The 19,936-nt window shown below is 40.8% G+C and overlaps 1 long non-coding RNA gene and 17 other non-coding genes across 18 annotated transcripts; 1 reads left to right on the top strand and 17 right to left on the bottom strand.

Annotated features, from left to right (window-relative positions):
- Positions 1–2,485: 2,485 nt before the first annotated feature.
- LOC149612593 (uncharacterized) lies at positions 2,486–3,677 on the top strand. The gene is made up of 3 exons (XR_016376427.1): positions 2,486–2,584; positions 2,688–2,872; positions 2,931–3,677. It is a non-coding gene; the product is annotated as an uncharacterized LOC149612593 (long non-coding RNA).
- Positions 3,678–6,761: 3,084 nt separating this feature from the next.
- Positions 6,762–6,845, bottom strand: TRNAL-UAA (transfer RNA leucine (anticodon UAA)). Its single transcript has one exon. It is a non-coding gene; the product is annotated as a tRNA-Leu (tRNA).
- Positions 6,846–8,650: 1,805 nt separating this feature from the next.
- TRNAF-AAA (transfer RNA phenylalanine (anticodon AAA)) lies at positions 8,651–8,734 on the bottom strand. Its single transcript has one exon. It is a non-coding gene; the product is annotated as a tRNA-Phe (tRNA).
- A 625-nt stretch (positions 8,735–9,359) lies between these two features.
- Positions 9,360–9,443, bottom strand: TRNAL-UAA (transfer RNA leucine (anticodon UAA)). Its single transcript has one exon. It is a non-coding gene; the product is annotated as a tRNA-Leu (tRNA).
- A 1,098-nt stretch (positions 9,444–10,541) lies between these two features.
- TRNAF-AAA (transfer RNA phenylalanine (anticodon AAA)) lies at positions 10,542–10,625 on the bottom strand. The gene has a single exon. It is a non-coding gene; the product is annotated as a tRNA-Phe (tRNA).
- An 863-nt stretch (positions 10,626–11,488) lies between these two features.
- On the bottom strand, positions 11,489–11,572 carry TRNAF-AAA (transfer RNA phenylalanine (anticodon AAA)). The gene has a single exon. It is a non-coding gene; the product is annotated as a tRNA-Phe (tRNA).
- Positions 11,573–11,724: 152 nt separating this feature from the next.
- Positions 11,725–11,808, bottom strand: TRNAL-UAA (transfer RNA leucine (anticodon UAA)). The gene has a single exon. It is a non-coding gene; the product is annotated as a tRNA-Leu (tRNA).
- A 1,100-nt stretch (positions 11,809–12,908) lies between these two features.
- Positions 12,909–12,992, bottom strand: TRNAL-UAA (transfer RNA leucine (anticodon UAA)). Its single transcript has one exon. It is a non-coding gene; the product is annotated as a tRNA-Leu (tRNA).
- A 389-nt stretch (positions 12,993–13,381) lies between these two features.
- On the bottom strand, positions 13,382–13,465 carry TRNAF-AAA (transfer RNA phenylalanine (anticodon AAA)). The gene has a single exon. It is a non-coding gene; the product is annotated as a tRNA-Phe (tRNA).
- Positions 13,466–13,617: 152 nt separating this feature from the next.
- On the bottom strand, positions 13,618–13,701 carry TRNAL-UAA (transfer RNA leucine (anticodon UAA)). Its single transcript has one exon. It is a non-coding gene; the product is annotated as a tRNA-Leu (tRNA).
- Positions 13,702–14,090: 389 nt separating this feature from the next.
- Positions 14,091–14,174, bottom strand: TRNAL-UAA (transfer RNA leucine (anticodon UAA)). The gene has a single exon. It is a non-coding gene; the product is annotated as a tRNA-Leu (tRNA).
- Positions 14,175–14,327: 153 nt separating this feature from the next.
- On the bottom strand, positions 14,328–14,411 carry TRNAF-AAA (transfer RNA phenylalanine (anticodon AAA)). The gene has a single exon. It is a non-coding gene; the product is annotated as a tRNA-Phe (tRNA).
- Positions 14,412–14,563: 152 nt separating this feature from the next.
- TRNAL-UAA (transfer RNA leucine (anticodon UAA)) lies at positions 14,564–14,647 on the bottom strand. The gene has a single exon. It is a non-coding gene; the product is annotated as a tRNA-Leu (tRNA).
- A 2,518-nt stretch (positions 14,648–17,165) lies between these two features.
- TRNAF-AAA (transfer RNA phenylalanine (anticodon AAA)) lies at positions 17,166–17,249 on the bottom strand. Its single transcript has one exon. It is a non-coding gene; the product is annotated as a tRNA-Phe (tRNA).
- A 152-nt stretch (positions 17,250–17,401) lies between these two features.
- Positions 17,402–17,485, bottom strand: TRNAL-UAA (transfer RNA leucine (anticodon UAA)). The gene has a single exon. It is a non-coding gene; the product is annotated as a tRNA-Leu (tRNA).
- Positions 17,486–17,874: 389 nt separating this feature from the next.
- TRNAL-UAA (transfer RNA leucine (anticodon UAA)) lies at positions 17,875–17,958 on the bottom strand. Its single transcript has one exon. It is a non-coding gene; the product is annotated as a tRNA-Leu (tRNA).
- A 152-nt stretch (positions 17,959–18,110) lies between these two features.
- On the bottom strand, positions 18,111–18,194 carry TRNAF-AAA (transfer RNA phenylalanine (anticodon AAA)). Its single transcript has one exon. It is a non-coding gene; the product is annotated as a tRNA-Phe (tRNA).
- Positions 18,195–19,293: 1,099 nt separating this feature from the next.
- TRNAL-UAA (transfer RNA leucine (anticodon UAA)) lies at positions 19,294–19,377 on the bottom strand. Its single transcript has one exon. It is a non-coding gene; the product is annotated as a tRNA-Leu (tRNA).
- Positions 19,378–19,936: the final 559 nt, after the last annotated feature.

The raw sequence follows: 19,936 nt of genomic DNA, 5'->3' as shown, positions 1-19,936 counted from the left end.
TCGTGAGTTGCAGCAAGCATAGTTTAAAACACATGTCTAAGACACGTCTATAGAACGTTTCTTCGTGAAAACAATAGCCCCCGTAATACCAATAACGCGCCGCACATTTCACCGAAGCGTGATGTATGGGTCCGTACGGACACTCTATTTTAGAAAAGGTTTGCGGAGGAACTATCCACGCTGTAAATCTACTCATTCGGACCGAGCTATTGTTTTGGGGGTTGTTAATAGTCGTAAAAAATTGGGTTACGCTGACAAAAACGCGAGCTTGGAAAAGGTGTTTAGAAATGAGCCGCAATGCAAACTGGACATGGGGTTTTTCCAGGATTCTGTGTTGGCGAAATAGTCTCAACCAGCATAAATCCTCCAGAGCATTGAAGCTATAATCAACTGCCATATCGTATTGTATTTCGTAGCTTTCTATTCTATCGCGTTCTTTTCGCTCCTGTATGCAAAATGGGTTTGAAAACCAAAATTTGCTCGCGTTGGGGCTGAACCACCAGCTAGTAAAGATACCATCGTTTTCGACTTTAAAAAACATATGGTCCGTGTAATTGGAACAACCTCTAACGAGAGCGTGGAGTAAATTCGCGTCAGGTCTATAATGGTGATTATAAACGTCTTGAATCGTAAACACTAAGAAAGAAGCATTGTATGCCCCTGTCATTTTACGCCAAATGTTCCTTTTCTGCGCGTCCGTTAAAGTATTTTTATCCCAAACATCTCTAAATAAATCATCCCAAGTAAAATCCTTTAAATCAGGATTGTCATAGAGCTTTCTATTCACCCTCCATATCATAGAGCGACCGCAAGGAATTAAACTAGACATTACTTACAAGTGTTTAAGAGCTTGTAAAGCGACAGAAAGCGTCTAGAAAATTTTCGAATGAAGAAAGTATCGAGTCTCTGGTCTTTAAATACTTCAAAAAATTGATAATATTTATGCCCCCCAAAAATACATTTTTATTTATTGTGGAGTTGATACTAAAAATTATAAAGGATAATGCCATACCTGCCTATATTAAAAATACCCCTATAGTTTATATTAATATACAATTATTTAGATTTATATCATATTAAAAAACCATTTTTCTCCCTCCCAAAATAATTACTTTTAACCTTCATTAAAATTTTTTCTTTATATAATGCGATCTTATGTGAATTATTCAAATTAAATTATTTAGAACACACCCAAACAAGCTTTTGCATACGAATAATATTTGTCCCCTCGGGCTAAGTAACTACTTTTTAACCTTTTATATAACACGATCTTTTTGAATTATTTGCATACGAAAAAATCTTAGACCTCGGAGAGATTTCTAATTTTATGCCTAATTAACTTTTTCCTATTTATTGAATTTTAAAATCTTGAAAGTATTGGCTTATTCAAATTTAATTATTCGAAACACGCCCAAATAAGCTTCTGCATACAAAAAAACTAGGACCTTGAGCTAAATAGAGATTTCTAACTTTATAAATATATATGTAAAAGTCAATAATGAATTTATTAGCGGAAAGTTTAACATCTAGTCCTCGCATTATACAAGGTGTTTTTTCGCTTGCCATAAATCAAAATGTGCGAGTTAATACTCGAAAACCTGAGAAACACACGAAACAGTGTTACAATTAATTTGTCATATAGGACATGTCAAGAATTTTCTCTATTATAGTCGCTTTGTTTTTTATTTCACCTTTCAGCCATAAATACATTAGGATTTTTTCTTTTGCGTTACCTTAGAGTTATATTTCAAAGTACATAACTTGTCAAAAATGATTGGCTAGCTTATTTTAATATTTATCTACGCTTCTAGTCATGTTCCTTATTTGTTTGGAAGAGTAACGGTTGCTTATTTCGGTAAATTTATAAAATTATCTCTAGAAGCACTATAATTAAGTCACAAAAGATTAAATGAATTATCCTATAATATCTATAATATTTTTTACTTAGAGACATGTATACTTATTACAGACTCCAAAGATAGCTCTAGTATAAAAATAGAAAAGGAAACAAATTTATTCAACATGTTAATTTTACAGCTTAAAAAATGAGTTACTAAGCAACAGTTTTTAAACCCCCCTCCACTCTCTAAAGTATATTCAATTTAATCACCTCTATGATTGACGTAATTATCATTGGCATCAATTTCAGAGGTTTGCCTCTAGCATAATATCCAACTGGGATTCCTTGTAATAGAAAAAATTGGACAGGTAAGCAATCTATGGGTGATTTTTTTTTAAATCGAGACACATCCTTCCCTTATTTTATCCATTTCTTTGACCCACCCAACATGTAACTTTAAACCATTCCTAGGTCTTTTGTAGTAAGGTAAACGTTTACGAAAATATTTCACTCCTCCCTCCAGGGTTATTTGTGAGTCTTTCGCCGCTAAAAGAGAAAGTAAATTACTCCGGGAAAAAAAAACTGGCTTTCTGTAGTGGGGAAAAATAGAAAATCAAGGCGAGTACAAGACTAGACGTAAAAAAGGGTGGGGTAACCTAATTTTTTGCCGGTATATATACGGGTTTTTTAAATGTTAACAATTTAAACTTTTTGAAACCCTGAATGCGTCTCTCTTTACAATCGGTGAGTAACGGGGTAGAATCTTTTATTTTTGGCGCGTAAACTAAAGAAATATATTTAGGCTTAGCAATATAAATTTGTGAGAAACTTTTCTTGAATATTTAAGTTGAATTCGACGGCAATATCGCGAATCTTGTTGGTGATACTTTAATGCCATCGTTAACCCGTAAAAAGTGATAAAGAGGGGCTCGTCACTTCTAAAATTATGGATTCGCAGTCAAATGTTTTCTATATTAAAAGTTTTCAAAAAAACAGGGATTATTTGATGGCTAAGTTCCGAAGCGTGACTAGGTATGTACAGCCACTCGGTACGTACCAGACTTTAGCTAATTTCTTCTTTTTGTTGCAGCCCACTTTTTGAGGATTATTAATATTTTGTCGAGATGTGGCTCGGATGTTTTCTCCGGGAATTACGCGGGCCTAAGGGGTTATCATTTACTTTTAATCTAAGAGTTTCAATAGGCAAGGAAGCGAGTTTCTTGTCGCATAATGGGGTTTTTCTGTAAAAGCTTTACAGGAAATCTTTTTATATGCGACAAAAAACCCGCTTGTTTACTTGTCGAGATTCATAATCCAGGGGGGTCTGATGAGGGTTCTTTGGTGGCTCTCGTAAAGTAGTTAGGGAATGCTAAAATAAGGGGGGATCCTGCTCTGCCTTACGCATTCTTGATGCAGATTAAATGTTTTGAGTTTTCGGAATGTGGAGCAGGATCTTCCCTTAAAGATCGTACTAATTGGCTAATATTTGAGGTTTTTTTTTTTCGCCTGACAAAAGGATGAAAATATTAGTTTTCCCGTCTTATTTGTCGTTGTTAAAGCTAAAAAATGTATAAAGATTTATTCTGTATCTAGTTTAAAACTCTAGTCTCGTTAAAATTGGTAAAACGCTTCCGGAAATATCTCTCACTGAAGACGCGAAGAATGACCTTCTTTTTTTAGAATCTCTTTTTTTTGCCCCTGGCTATATTGAGGCGAATAAAACTCGCGCCACTCCAAATTTCTCTCTCTTAACGGCTAAATGGAAAATCTAGGTATTTAGAAATGAATTCCTTTGTATAAATATATGGACACTTTAAGAACGCAAATAACGCCTTTGTTTGGCTACTCATTTGTTTATTTTGTATTTAATTTTTGTACAAGACGCAAGAGTAAATATCTTTTGTTTTTTTTTTAAATGTGTGTCTGTTTTTTCATTAACTTTTGACTTAGAAGGAAACAAAGTTGATTTGTCTCAAAATCAAGTTTTTTTGCCGACGAATAATAAAAGACACTAAATTGATGGCGGGAAAATTTAAACAGCGACGTTGTGTACGTGTTCGAGTCAAGGTAAACCCGGTTAGTTAAGACTGGTTAATTGGGTACCCGTATTAATGGCGTAGTCAGGGTAAATAATCCAATCTAAGTACAATTAATAAAACAGTAACACCCTGTATACGAATCCAGGTTAATCCGGGCTTATTTATTGTTCCACCGGGATTCGAACCCGCTACCTCTTCGTTAATCGCATTAAAAAAACCTTGCTTTTTGCCAACTAACCTCTTACAACATTTATTTTCTCTAAGCCAACGGGGCATCCTAGTTAAAAACATCATCGTTGGAACATCTACATGGGTAAGTAATCAAACGGTAGCAGAACCATTAGTAATCCACCCATTATTAGTCCAATCAACGGGGGATAAATCTATACTTGGACGAAACTTGGTTGGCCCAGCCTAGTTTAGGCTAGTTTTAACTTGTCTGGACAAAACTTGGTTGGCCCGGACAAGTTTGGGCGTGTTTTGACTTGTTTGGAAACCCTTCAATGGGTGACGCGTATTAAAGTACAGTCAAAGGCGTAAAATAGCAAGCTGGCAGGGATTGTTTGTTTTGGTTTTTTTTCGTGGGCAACAACCTCTACATAGGCAAACCTAGACTGATCCGGGCTAGTTTTTGATTTGTTCAATGGGTAAATGCCCTTAATAGTTACTAAAATAGCCCGCTAGAAGGCATGGCTCGTATAATTATATAATTAATATATTTTAGTTTTGGTTTGAGTCTGAGTCTAGAGGATGACGTCATAGTCACCCAGGTTGAAACCCCCCTCTACGACTAGGGCTGGTCCGGACTTGTTTTTAATTGATTCTATGGGTAAATTACCTTATTAGTTACTAAAATAATCCGCTAGAAGGAGGGGCTGGTTGTAAGTTTTTAAAATTTGGTACCCTTTACTAGTAGGGCTGGTTTGAACTTGTTCATGACCATTGAACGGGTCACAGCTATTAATGGTTACTAAAATAGTCCGCTAGAAGGCGGGGCTGGAGAGAAGTTTTTTAAATATGGCGCCAATAATTTCATATTAGTTTGAGTTGGAAGGATGACGTCATGGATGCCCAGGTTGAAAGCAGCTTTACCAGTAGGGCTGGTAGTCCGAGCTTGTTTGGAGGGTTATTAAATAGGTCATTTCCCCTTAATAACACGCTGGAAGGTAGGACTGGAGGTAAGCTTTTTTAAAGTCCGGGCTGGTTTGGGTTTATTAAAGGGGTACCGCCCATTACTAGCACCCTAGCAGGCAGGGTAAGATTGGGGGATGGCGCCAAGGTTGAATATAGCTTGTTTTTGTTTTGATTAAGAAGATGACGTCATGGGTGTTGAAAATAACACAAGGTAGGAACTCGTGGTAGTCTGGAGCTATTAAAAGGGGTAAAACCCCCTTAATAGCATGGTGGAAGGCAGGGTAAGTCAGGTAAGATTTTTTATGGTCCAATCTTTGGTTGGAGGGTTAATCCGGGCTTGTTTTGGGAAAAATGGGTTAAACACCCCCCCGTTAATATTCATCGACGGCGACATAGCACGGTGGAAGGCAGGGTATGTCAGGTAAGATTTTCTCATACAATAACGTAATCTTTGGTCTTAAATTTAAACGGGGATCTTGCAAAAAGAACTACACCCATCGAGGGTTAAGCCGAGCTTGTTTTGGGGGAAAAATAGGTAAAGCCCCTCAAAAGAGTCATAGCCTATTATCTTATTGTCTATACTATTTGGTATTGTTATTAAAAAATCTTTATTTGTATATTGTCTTTGTTTCTCAGACATACTTTAAAGGTTATTTTTTATGGCGGGAAATTCAAACAAGAATCTTACAAAATAACTAGACTGGTTTATTAAAAGAACTACAACCTCCCAGGGTTAAGCCGAGCTTGTTTTGGGGGGGAAAAATGGGTAAAACCTCTCTAAAGAGTCATAGCATGCTGGAAGGTAGGGTTGGTCAGGTAGGAGTTTAGCTTAATCTTGGTTTGGAAGTTTGGTGGATGAGGAGAGGGCGGCCATCTTGGGGTGGCGGCCATCTTGGATCCATGCGTATTTGGGTAGTCCCTACTACTACTCTAAATAACTCTCGTAATTCTTTGCTCCATGAAGCCACTCACTTGTTGCCATAGTAGAGAAGCCTTTTCTGATCATGAGATCCATGTTATTAAAATGAAACAATTCGCTGTCAGAAGTAGGGTTCGAACCCACGCCCTTATACGAGGATCAGAGCTTAAATCTGACGCCTTAGACCACCCGGCCATCCTGGCACGCTTGTTATAGTTTTCCTTGAAAATGAAGCTATAGTACCACCCCTAAATAACTCTCGGAATTCTATGCTCCATAAAGCCACTCACTTGTTGCCATAGTAGAGAAGCCTTTTCTGATCATGAGATACATGTTATTAAAATGAAACAATTCGTTGTCAGAAGTGGGGTTCGAACCCAGACCCTCATACGAGGATCAGAACTTAAATCTGGCGCCTTAGACCACTCGGCCATCCTGACACGCTTTTAAACGTTTCCCTACAAATGAACCTATAGTACCACCCCTAAATAACTCTCGTAATTCTTTGCTCCATGAAGCCACTCACTTGTTGCCATACTAGAGAAGCCTTTTCTGACCATGAGATCCATGTTATTAAAATGAAACAATTCGCTGTCAAAAGTGGGGTTCGTACCCACGCCCTCATACGAGGATCAGAACTTAAATCTGACGCCTTAGACCACCCGGCCATCCTGACACGCTTTTTATAGTTTTCCTTGAAAATGAAGCTATAGTACCACCCCTAAATAACTCTCGGAATTCTATGCTCCATAAAGCCACTCACTTGTTGCCATAGTAGAGAAGCCTTTTCTGATCATGAGATACATGTTATTAAAATGAAACAATTCGTTGTCAGAAGTGGGGTTCGAACCCAGGCCCTCATACGAAGATCAGAACTTAAATCTGACGCCTTAGACCACTCGGCCATCCTGACACGCTTTTAAACGTTTTCCTAGAAATGAACCTATAGTACCACCCCTTAATAACTCTCGTAATTCTTTGCTCCATGAAGCCACTCACTTGTTGCCATACTAGAGAAGCCTTTTCTGATCATGAGATCCAAGTTATTAAAATGAAACAATTCGCTGTCAAAAGTGGGGTTCGTACCCACGCCCTCATACGAGGATCAGAACTTAAATCTGACGCCTTAGACCACCCGGCCATCCTGACACGCTTTTTATAGTTTTCCTTGAAAATAAAGCTATAGTACCACCCCTAAATAACTCTCGGAATTCTATGCTCCATGAAGCCACTCACTTGTTGCCATACTAGAGAAGCCTTTTCTGGTCATGAGATCCATGTTATTAAAATGAAACAATTCGCTGTCAGAAGTGTAGTTCGAACCCACGCATTCATACGAGGATCGGAAATTAAATCTGACGCCTTAGACCACTCGGCCATCCTGACACGCTTTTTAACGTTTTCCTTGAAAATGAAGTTATAGTACCACCCCTAAATAACTCTCGGAATTCTATGCTCCATAAAGCCACTCACTTGTTGCCATAGTAGAGAAGCCTTTTCTGATCATGAGATCCATGTTATTAAAATGAAACAATTCACTGTCAGAAGTAGGGTTCGAACAAACGCCCTTATACGAGGATCTGAGCTTTAATCTGACGCCTTAGACCACTCGGCCATCCTGACACGCTCTAAGCATTTTCCTTGAAAATGAAGCTATAGTACCACCCCTAAATAACTCGGAATTCTATGCTCCATAAAGTCACTCACTTGTTGCCATAGTAGAGAAGCCTTTTCTGATCATGAGATACATGTTATTAAAATGAAACAATTCGTTGTCAAAAGTGGGGTTCGAACCCAGGTCCTCATACGAGGATCTGAATTAAATCTGACGCCTTAGACCACTCGGCCATCCTGACACGCTTTTAAACGTTCCCCTAGAAATGAACCTATAGTACCACCCCTAAATAACTCTCGTAATTCTTTGCTCCATGAAGCCACTCGCTTGTTGCCATAGTAGAGAAGCCTTTTCTGATCATGAGATCCATGTTATTAAAATGAAACAATTCGCTGTCAGAAGTAAGGTTCGAACCCACGCCCTTATACGAGGATCAGAGCTTAAATCTGACGCCTTAGACCACCCGGCCATCCTGACACGCTTTTTATAGTTTTCCTTGAAAATGAAGCTATAGTACCACCCCTAAATAACTCTCGGAATTCTATGCTCCATAAAGCCACTCACTTGTTGCCATAGTAGAGAAGCCTTTTCTGATCATGAGATACATGTTATTAAAATGAAACAATTCGTTGTCAGAAGTGGGGTTCGAACCCAGGCCCTCATACGAGGATCAGAACTTAAATCTGACGCCTTAGACAACTCGGCCATCCTGACACGCTTTTAAACGTTTCCCTAGAAATGAACCTATAGTACCACCCCTAAATAACTCTCGTAATTCTTTGCTCCATGAAGCCACTCACTTGTTGCCATAGTAGAGAAGCCTTTTCTGATCATGAGATCCATGTTATTAAAATGAAACAATTCGCTGTCAGAAGTAGGGTTCAAACCCACGCCCTTATACGAGGATCAGAGCTTAAATCTGACGCCCTAGACCACTCGGCCATCCTGACACCCTAATAAACGTTTTCCTAGAAAATGAAGCTATAGTACCACCCCTAAATATTTCTCGGAACTCTATGCTCCATGAAGCCACTCACTTGTTGCCATACTAGAGAAGCCTTTTCTGATCATGAGATCCATGTTATTAAAATGAAACAATTCACTGTCAGAAGTAGGGTTCGAACCCACGCCCTTATACGAGGATCAGAGCTTTAATCCGACGCCTTAGACCACTCGGCCATCCTGACACGCTCTAAGCGTTTTCCTTGAAAATGAAGCTATAGTACCACCCCTAAATAACTCTCGGAATTCTATGCTCCATAAAGCCACTCACTTGTTGCCATAGTAGAGAAGCCTTTTCTGATCATGAGATACATGTTATTAAAATGAAACAATTCGTTGTCAGAAGTGGGGTTCGAACCCAGACCCTCATACGAGGATCAGAACTTAAATCTGGCGCCTTAGACCACTCGGCCATCCTGACACGCTTTTAAACGTTTCCCTACAATTGAACCTATAGTACCACCCCTAAATAACTCTCGTAATTCTTTGCTCCATGAAGCCACTCACTTGTTGCCATACTAGAGAAGCCTTTTCTGATCATGAGACCCATGTTATTAAAATGAAACAATTCGCTGTCAAAAGTGGGGTTCGTACCCACGCCCTCATACGAGGATCAGAACTTAAATCTGACGCCTTAGACCACCCGGCCATCCTGACACGCTTTTTATAGTTTTCCTTGAAAATGAAGCTATAGTACCACCCCTAAATAACTCTCGGAATTCTATGCTCCATAAAGCCACTCACTTGTTGCCATAGTAGAGAAGCCTTTTCTGATCATGAGATACATGTTATTAAAATGAAACAATTCGTTGTCAGAAGTGGGGTTCGAACCCAGGCCCTCATACGAAGATCAGAACTTAAATCTGACGCCTTAGACCACTCGGCCATCCTGACACGCTTTTAAACGTTTTCCTAGAAATGAACCTATAGTACCACCCCTAAATAACTCTCGTAATTCTTTGCTCCATGAAGCCACTCACTTGTTGCCATACTAGAGAAGCCTTTTCTGATCACGAGATCCAATTTATTAAAATGAAACAATTCGCTGTCAAAAGTGGGGTTCGTACCCACGCCCTCATACGAGGATCAGAACTTAAATCTGACGCCTTAGACCACCCGGCCATCCTGACACGCTTTTTATAGTTTTCCTTGAAAATGAAGCTATAGTACCACCCCTAAATAACTCTCGGAATTCTATGCTCCATAAAGCCACTCACTTGTTGCCATAGTAGAGAAGCCTTTTCTGATCATGAGATACATGTTATTAAAATGAAACAATTCGTTGTCAGAAGTGGGGTTCGAACCCAGGCCCTCATACGAGGATCAGAACTTAAAACTGACGCCTTAGACCACTCGGCCATCCTGACACGCTTTTAAACGTTTCCCTAGAAATGAACCTATAGTACCACCCCTAAATAACTCTCGTAATTCTTTGCTCCATGAAGCCACTCACTTGTTGCCATAGTAGAGAAGCCTTTTCTGATCATGAGATCCATGTTATTAAAATGAAACAATTCGCTGTCAGAAGTAGGGTTCGAACCCACGCCCTTATACGAGGATCAGAGCTTAAATCTGACGCCTTAGACCACCCGGCCATCCTGACACGCTTGTTATAGTTTTCCTTGAAAATGAAGCTATAGTACCACCCCTAAATAACTCTCGGAATTCTATGCTCCATAAAGCGACTCACTTGTTGCCATAGTAGAGAAGCCTTTTCTGATCATGAGATACATGTTATTAAAATGAAACAATTCGTTGTGAGAAGTGGGGTTCGAACCCAGGCCCTCATACGAGGATCAGAACTTAAATCTGACGCCTTAGACCACTCGGCCATCCTGACACGCTTTTAAACGTTTCCCTAGAAATGAACCTATAATACCACCCCTAAATAACTCTCGTAATTCTTTGCTCCATGAAGCCACTCACTTGTTGCCATAGTAGAGAAGCCTTTTCTGATCATGAGATCCATGTTATTAAAATGAAACAATTCGCTGTCAAAAGTGGGGTTCGTACCCACGCCCTCATACGAGGATCAGAGCTTTAATCTGACGCCTTAGACCACCCGGCCATCCTGACACGCTCTAAGCGTTTTCCTTGAAAATGAAGCTATAGTACCACCCCTAAATAACTCTCGGAATTCTATGCTCCATAAAGCCACTCACTTGTTGTCATATTAGAGAAGCCTTTCTTGAGTATTAGATATAAGTTATTAAAATGAAACAATTCATTGTCAGAAGTGGGGTTCTAACCCAGGCCCTCATACGAGGATCAGAGCTTAAATCTGACGCCTTAGACCACTCGGCCATCCTGACCCGCTTTTTATCGTTTTCCTTGAAAATGAAGCTATAGTACCACCCCTAAATAACTCTCGTAATTCTTTGCTCCATGAAGCCACTCACTTGTTGCCATACTAGAGAAGCCTTTTCTGATCATGAGATCCATGTTATTAAAATGAAACAATTCGCTGTCAAAAGTGGGGTTCGTACCCACGCCCTCATACGAGGATCAGAACTTAAATCTGACGCCTTAGACCACTCGGCCATCCTGACACGCATTAAAGCGTTTTCCTTGAAAATGAAGCTATAGTACCACCCCTAAATAACTCTAGGAATTCTATGCTCCATAAAGTCACTCACTTGTTGCCATAGTAGAGAAGCCTTTTCTGATCATGAGATCCATGTTATTAAAATGAAACAATTCGCTGTCAGAAGTAGGGTTCAAACCCACGCCCTTATACGAGCATCAGAGCTTAAATCTGACGCCCTAGACCACTCGGCCATCCTGACACCCTGTTAAACGTTTTCCTAGAAAATGGAGCTATAGTACCACCCCTAAATAACTCTCGGAACTCTATGCTCCATGAAGCCACTCACTTGTTGCCATACTAGAGAAGCCTTTTCTGATCATGAGATCCATGTTATTAAAATGAAACAATTCACTGTCAGAAGTAGGGTTCGAACCCACGCCCTTATACGAGGATCAGAGCTTTAATCTGACGCCTTAGACCACTCGGCCATCCTGACACGCTCTAAGCGTTTCCCTTGAAAATGAAGCTATAGTACCACCCCTAAATAACTCTCGGAATTCTATGCCCCATAAAGCCACTCACTTGTTGCCATAGTAGAGAAGCCTTTCCTGAGTATTAGATATATGTTATTAAAATGAAACAATTCATTGTCAGGAGTGGGGTTCGAACCCACGCCCACATACAAGGATCAGAGCTTAAATCTGACGCCTTAGACCACTCGGCCATCCTGACACGCTTTTAAACGTTTTCCTAGAAATGAACCTATAGTACCACCCCTAAATAACTCTCGGAATTCTATGCTCCATTAAGCCACTCACTTGTTGCCATAGTAGAGAAGCCTTTTCTGATCATGAGATCCATGTTATTAAAATGAAACAATTCGCTGTCAGAAGTAGGGTTCGAACCCACGCCCTTATACGAGGATCAGAGCTTAAATCTGACGCCTTAGACCACCCGGCCTTCCTGACACGCTTGTTATAGTTTTCCTTGAAAATGAAGCTATAGTACCACCCCTAAATAACTCTCGGAATTCTATGCTCCATAAAGCCACTCACTTGTTGTCATATTAGAGAAGCCTTTCTTGAGTATTAGATATAAGTTATTAAAATGAAACAATTCATTGTCAGAAGTGGGGTTCTAACCCAGGCCCTCATACGAGGATCAGAGCTTAAATCTGACGCCTTAGACCACTCGGCCATCCTGACCCGCTCTTTATCGTTTTCCTTGAAAATGAAGCTATAGTACCACCCCTAAATAACTCTCGTAATTCTTTGCTCCATGAAGCCACTCACTTGTTGCCATACTAGAGAAGCCTTTTCTGATCATGAGATCCATGTTATTAAAATGAAACAATTCGCTGTCAAAAGTGGGGTTCGTACCCACGCCCTCATACGAGGATCAGAACTTAAATCTGACGCCTTAGACCACTCGGCCATCCTGACACGCATTAAAGCGTTTTCCTTGAAAATGAAGCTATAGTACCACCCCTAAATAACTCTCGGAATTCTATGCTCCATAAAGTCACTCACTTGTTGCCATAGTAGAGAAGCCTTTTCTGATCATGAGATCCATGTTATTAAAATGAAACAATTCGCTGTCAGAAGTAAGGTTCGAACCCACGCCCTTATACGAGGATCAGAGCTTAAATCTGACGCCTTAGACCACCCGGCCATCCTGACACGCTTTTTATAGTTTTCCTTGAAAATGAAGCTATAGTACCACCCCTAAATAACTCTCGGAATTCTATGCTCCATAAAGCCACTCACTTGTTGCCATAGTAGAGAAGCCTTTTCTGATCATGAGATACATGTTATTAAAATGAAACAATTCGTTGTCAGAAGTGGGGTTCGAACCCAGGCCCTCATACGAGGATCAGAACTTAAATCTGACGCCTTAGACCACTCGGCCATCCTGACACGCTTTTAAACGTTTCCCTAGAAATGAACCTATAGTACCACCCCTAAATAACTCTCGTAATTCTTTGCTCCATGAAGCCACTCACTTGTTGCCATAGTAGAGAAGCCTTTTCTGATCATGAGATCCATGTTATTAAAATGAAACAATTCGCTGTCAGAAGTAGGGTTCAAACCCACGCCCTTATACGAGCATCAGAGCTTAAATCTGACGCCCTAGACCACTCGGCCATCCTGACACCCTGTTAAACGTTTTCCTAGAAAATGGAGCTATAGTACCACCCCTAAATAACTCTCGGAACTCTATGCTCCATGAAGCCACTCACTTGTTGCCATACTAGAGAAGCCTTTTCTGATCATGAGATCCATGTTATTAAAATGAAACAATTCACTGTCAGAAGTAGGGTTCGAACCCACGCCCTTATACGAGGATCAGAGCTTTAATCTGAAGCCTTAGACCACTCGGCCATCCTGACACGCTCTAAGCGTTTTCCTTGAAAATGAAGCTATAGTACCACCCCTAAATAACTCTCGGAATTCTATGCCCCATAAAGCCACTCACTTGTTGCCATAGTAGAGAAGCCTTTCCTGAGTATTAGATATATGTTATTAAAATGAAACAATTCATTGTCAGGAGTGGGGTTCGAACCCACGCCCACATACAAGGATCAGAGCTTAAATCTGACGCCTTAGACCACTCGGCCATCCTGACACGCTTTTAAACGTTTTCCTAGAAATGAACCTATAGTACCACCCCTAAATAACTCTCGGAATTCTATGCTCCATTAAGCCACTCACTTGTTGCCATAGTAGAGAAGCCTTTTCTGATCATGAGATCCATGTTATTAAAATGAAACAATTCGCTGTCAGAAGTAGGGTTCGAACCCACGCCCTTATACGAGGAGCAGAGCTTAAATCTGACGCCTTAGACCACCCGGCCAACCTGACACGCTTTTTATAGTTTTCCTTGAAAATGAAGCTATAGTACCACCCCTAAATAACTCTCGGAATTCTATGCTCCATAAAGCCACTCACTTGTTGTCATATTAGAGAAGCCTTTCGTGAGCATGGGATACATGTTAGTAAAGTAAAACAAATCGTTGTCAGAAGTGGGGTTCGAACCCACGCCCTCATACGAGGATCGGAACTTAAATCTGACGCCTTAGACCACTCGGCCATCCTGACACGCTTGTTAACGTTTTCCTTGAAAATGAAGTTATAGTACCACCCCTAAATAACTCTCGGAATTCTATGCTCCATAAAGCCACTCACTTGTTGCCATAGTAGAGAAGCCTTTTCTGATCATGAGATCCATGTTATTAAAATGAAACAATTCACTGTCAGAAGTAGGGTTCGAACAAACGCCCTTATACGAGGATCAGAGCTTTAATCTGACGCCTTAGACCACTCGGCCATCCTGACACGCTCTAAGCATTTTCCTTGAAAATGAAGCTATAGTACCACCCCTAAATAACTCTCGGAATTCTATGCTCCATAAAGCCACTCACTTGTTGCCATAGTAGAGAAGCCTTTTCTGATCATGAGATACATGTTATTAAAATGAAACAATTCGTTGTCAGAAGTGGGGTTCGAACCCAGGTCCTCATACGAGGATCAGAACTTAAATCTGACGCCTTAGACCACTCGGCCATCCTGACACGCTTTTAAACGTTCCCCTAGAAATGAACCTATAGTACCACCCCTAAATAACTCTCTTAATTCTTTGCTCAATGAAGCCACTCACTTGTTGCCATAGTAGAGAAGCCTTTTCTGATCATGAGATCCATGTTATTAAAATGAAACAATTCGCTGTCAGAAGTAAGGTTCGAACCCACGCCCTTATACGAGTATCAGAGCTTAAATCTGACGCCTTAGACCACCCGGCCATCCTGACACGCTTTTTATAGTTTTCCTTGAAAATGAAGCTATAGTACCACCCCTAAATAACTCTCGGAATTCTATGCTCCATAAAGCCACTCACTTGTTGTCATATTAGAGAAGCCTTTCTTGAGTATTAGATATAAGTTATTAAAATGAAACAATTCATTGTCAGAAATGGGGTTCTAACCCAGGCCCTCATACGAGGATCAGAGCTTAAATCTGACGCCTTAGACCACTCGGCCATCCTGACCCGCTTTTTATCGTTTTCCTTGAAAATGAAGCTATAGCACCACCCCTAAATAACTCTCGTAATTCTTTGCTCCATGAAGCCACTCACTTGTTGCCATACTAGAGAAGCCTTTTCTGATCATGAGATCCATGTTATTAAAATGAAACAATTCGCTGTCAAAAGTGGGGTTCGTACCCACGCCCTCATACGAGGATCAGAACTTAAATCTGACGCCTTAGACCACTCGGCCATCCTGACACGCATTAAAGCGTTTTCCTTGAAAATGAAGCTATAGTACCACCCCTTAAAACCTCTCGGAATTCTATGCTCAATAAACCACTGACTTGTTGCCATACTAGAGAAGCCTTTCCTGAGTATTAGATATATGTTATTAAAATGAAACAATTCATTGTCAGAAGTGGGGTTCGAACCCACGCCCACATACAAGGATCAGAGCTTAAATCTGACGCTTTAGACCACTCGGCCATCCTGCCACGATATTAAACGTTTTGCTAGAAATGAACCTATAGTACCACCCCTAAATAACTCTCGGAATTCTATGCTCCATTAAGCCACTCACTTGTTGCCATAGTAGAGAAGCCTTTTCTGATCATGAGATCCATGTTATTAAAATGAAACAATTCGCTGTCAGAAGTAGGGTTCGAACCCACGCCCTTATACGAGTATCAGAGCTTAAATCTGACGCCTTAGACCACCCGGCCATCCTGACACGCTTTTTATAGTTTTCCTTGAAAATGAAGCTATAGTACCACCCCTAAATAACTCTCGGAATTCTATGCTCCATAAAGCCACTCACTTGTTGTCATATTAGAGAAGCCTTTCTTGAGTATTAGATATAAGTTATTAAAATGAAACAATTCATTGTCAGAAATGGGGTTCTAACCCAGGCCCTCATACGAGGATCAGAGCTTAAATCTGACGCCTTAGACCACTCGGCCATCCTGACCCGCTTTTTATCGTTTTCCTTGAAAATGAAGCTATAGCACCACCCCTAAATAACTCTCGTAATTCTTTGCTCCATGAAGCCACTCACTTGTTGCCATACTAGAGAAGCCTTTTCTGATCATGAGATCCATGTTATTAAAATGAAACAATTCGCTGTCAAAAGTGGGGTTCGTACCCACGCCCTCATACGAGGATCAGAACTTAAATCTGACGCCTTAGACCACTCGGCCATCCTGACACGCATTAAAGCGTTTTCCTTGAAAATGAAGCTATAGTACCACCCCTTAAAACCTCTCGGAATTCTATGCTCAATAAACCACTGACTTGTTGCCATACTAGAGAAGCCTTTCCTGAGTATTAGATATATGTTATTAAAATGAAACAATTCATTGTCAGAAGTGGGGTTCGAACCCACGCCCACATACAAGGATCAGAGCTTAAATCTGACGCCTTAGACCACTCGGCCATCCTGCCACGATATTAAACGTTTTGCTAGAAATGAACCTATAGTACCACCCCTAAATAACTCTCGGAATTCTATGCTCCATTAAGCCACTCACTTGTTGCCATAGTAGAGAAGCCTTTTCTGATCATGAGATCCATGTTATTAAAATGAAACAATTCGCTGTCAGAAGTAGGGTTCGAACCCACGCCCTTATACGAGGAGCAGAGCTTAAATCTGACGCCTTAGACCACCCGGCCAACCTGACACGCTTTTTATAGTTTTCCTTGAAAATGAAGCTATAGTACCACCCCTAAATAACTCTCGGAATTCTATGCTCCATAAAGCCACTCACTTGTTGCCATACTAGAGAAGCCTTTTCTGATCATGAGATCCATGTTATTAAAATGAAACAATTCACTGTCAGAAGTAGGGTTCGAACCCACGCCCTTATACGAGGATCAGAACTTAAATCTGACGCCTTAGACCACCCGGCCATCCTGACACGCTTTTTATAGTTTTCCTTGAAAATGAAGCTATAGTACCACCCCTAAATAACTCTCGGAATTCTATGCTCCATAAAGCCACTCACTTGCTGCCATAGTAGAGAAGCCTTTTCTGATCATGAGATCCATGTAATTAAAATGAAACAATTCACTGTCAGAAGTAGGGTTCGAACCCACGCCCTTATACGAGGATCAGAGCTTTAATCTGACGCCTTAGACCACTCGGCCATCCTGACACGCTCTAAGCGTTTTCCTTGAAAATGAAGCTATAGTACCACCCCTAAATAACTCTCGGAATTCTATGCTCCATAAAGCCACTCACTTGTTGCCATAGTAGAGAAGCCTTTTCTGATCATGAGATACATGTTATTAAAATGAAACAATTCGTTGTCAGAAGTGGGGTTCGAACCCAGGCCCTCATACGAGGATCAGAACTTAAATCTGATGCCTTAGACCACTCGGCCATCCTGACACGCTTTTAAACGTTTCCCTAGAAATGAACCTATAGTACCACCCCTAAATAACTCTCGTAATTCTTTGCTCCATGAAGCCACTCACTTGTTGCCATACTAGAGAAGCCTTTTCTGATCATGAGATCCATGTTATTAAAATGAAACAATTCGCTGTCAAAAGTGGGGTTCGTACCCACGCCCTCATACGAGGATCAGAACTTAAATCTGACGCCTTAGACCACCCGGCCATCCTGACACGCTTTTTATAGTTTTCCTTGAAAATGAAGCTATAGTACCACCCCTAAATAACTCTCGGAACTCTATGCTCCATAAAGCCACTCACTTGTTGCCATAGTAGAGAAGCCTTTTCTGATCATGAGATACATGTTATTAAAATGAAACAATTCGTTGTCAGAAGTGGGGTTCGAACCCAGGCCCTCATACGAAGATCAGAACTTAAATCTGACGCCTTAAACCACTCGGCCATCCTGACACGCTTTTAAACGTTTTCCTAGAAATGAACCTATAGTACCACCCCTAAATAACTCTCGTAATTCTTTGCTCCATGAAGCCACTCACTTGTTGCCATACTAGAGAAGCCTTTTCTGATCATGAGATCCATGTTATTAAAATGAAACAATTCGCTGTCAAAAGTGGGGTTCGTACCCACGCCCTTATACGAGGATCAGAGCTTTAATCTGACGCCTTAGACCACTCGGCCATCCTGACACGCTCTAAGCGTTTTCCTTGAAAGTGAAGCTATAGTACCACCCCTAAATAACTCTCGGAATTCTATGCTCCATAAAGCCACTCACTTGTTGCCATACTAGAGAAGCCTTTCGTGAGCATGGGATACATGTTAGTAAAGTAAAACAAATCGTTGTCAGAAGTGGGGTTCGTACCCACGCCCTCATACGAGGATCAGAGCTTAAATCTGACGCCTTTGACCACTCGGCCATCCTGACCCGCTTTTTATCGTTTTCCTTGAAAATGAAGCTATAGTACCACCCCTAAATAACTCTCGGAATTCTATGCTCCATGAAGCCACTCACTTGTTGTCATATTAGAGAAGCCTTTCGTGAGCATGGGATTTATGTTAGTAAAGTAAAACAAATCGTTGTCAGAAGTGGGGTTCGCACCCACGCCCTCATACGAGGATCAGAGCTTAAATCTGACGCCTTAGACCACTCGGCCATCCTGACCCGCTTTTTAACGTTTTCCTTGAAAATGAAGCTATAGTACCACCCCTAAATAACTCTCGGAATTCTATGCTCCATAAAGCCACTCACTTGTTGCCATAGTAGAGAACCCTTTTCTGATCATGAGATCCATGTTATTAAAATGAAACAATTCGCTGTCAGAAGTAGGGTTCGAACCCACGCCCTTATACGAGCATCAGAGCTTGAATCTGACGCCTTAGACCACCCGGCCCTCCTGACACGCTTTTTATCGTTTTCCTTGAAAATGAAGCTATAGTACCACCCCGAAAAACCTCTCGGAATACTATGCTCAATAAACCACTCCCTTGTTGCCGTACTAGAGAAGCCTTTCCTGAGTATTAGATATATGTTATTAAAATGAAACAATTCATTGTCAGAAGTGGGGTTCTAACCCAGGCCCTCATACGAGGATCAGAGCTTAAATCTGACGCCTTAGACCACTCGGCCATCCTGACACGCTTTTAAACATTTTCCTAGAAAATGAAGCTATAGTACCACCCCTTAATAACTCTCGGAATTCTATGCTCCATAAAGCCACTCACTTGTTGTCATATTAGAGAAGCCTTTCGTGAGCATGGGATACATGTTAGTAAAGTAAAACAAATCGTTGTCAAAAGTGGGGTTCGAACCCACGCCCTCATACGAGGATCAGAGCTTAAATCAGACGCCTTAGACCACTCGGCCATCCTGACACGCTTTTTAACGTTTTCCTTGAAAATGAAGCTATAGTCCCACCCTTAAATAACTCTCGGAATTATATGCTCCATAAAGCCACTCACTTGTTGCCATAGTAGAGGAGCCTTTTCTGATCATGAGATCCATGATATTAAAATGAATCAATTCGCTGTCAGAAGTAGGGTTCGAACCCACGCCCTCTTACGAGGATCAGAGCTTAAATCAGACGCCTCAGACCACTCGGCCATCCTGACACGCTGTTAAACGTTTTCCTAAAAAATGAAGCTATAGTACCACCCCTAAATAACTCTCGGAATTCTATGCTCCATAAAGCCACTCACTTGTTGTCATATAAGAGAAGCCTTTCGTGAGCATGGGATACATGTTAGTAAAGTAAAACAAATCGTTTTCAGAAGTGGGGTTCGAACCCAGGCCCTCTTACGAGGATCAGAACTTAAATCTGACGCCTTAGACCACTCGGCCATCCTGACACGCTTTTAAACGTTTTCCTAGAAATGAAGCTATAGTACCACCCCTAAATAACTCTCGGAATTCTATGCTCCATTAAGCCACTCA

This window comes from Phalangium opilio, unplaced genomic scaffold (assembly GCF_054372755.1).
Source record: "Phalangium opilio isolate 3A_F unplaced genomic scaffold, DU_Popi_V2 ptg000246l_1, whole genome shotgun sequence".
NCBI lineage: Eukaryota > Metazoa > Arthropoda > Arachnida > Opiliones > Phalangiidae > Phalangium > Phalangium opilio.
Note: the sequence above shows the minus strand (reverse complement) of the source record. Positions and strands in the feature narration are given on the sequence as shown.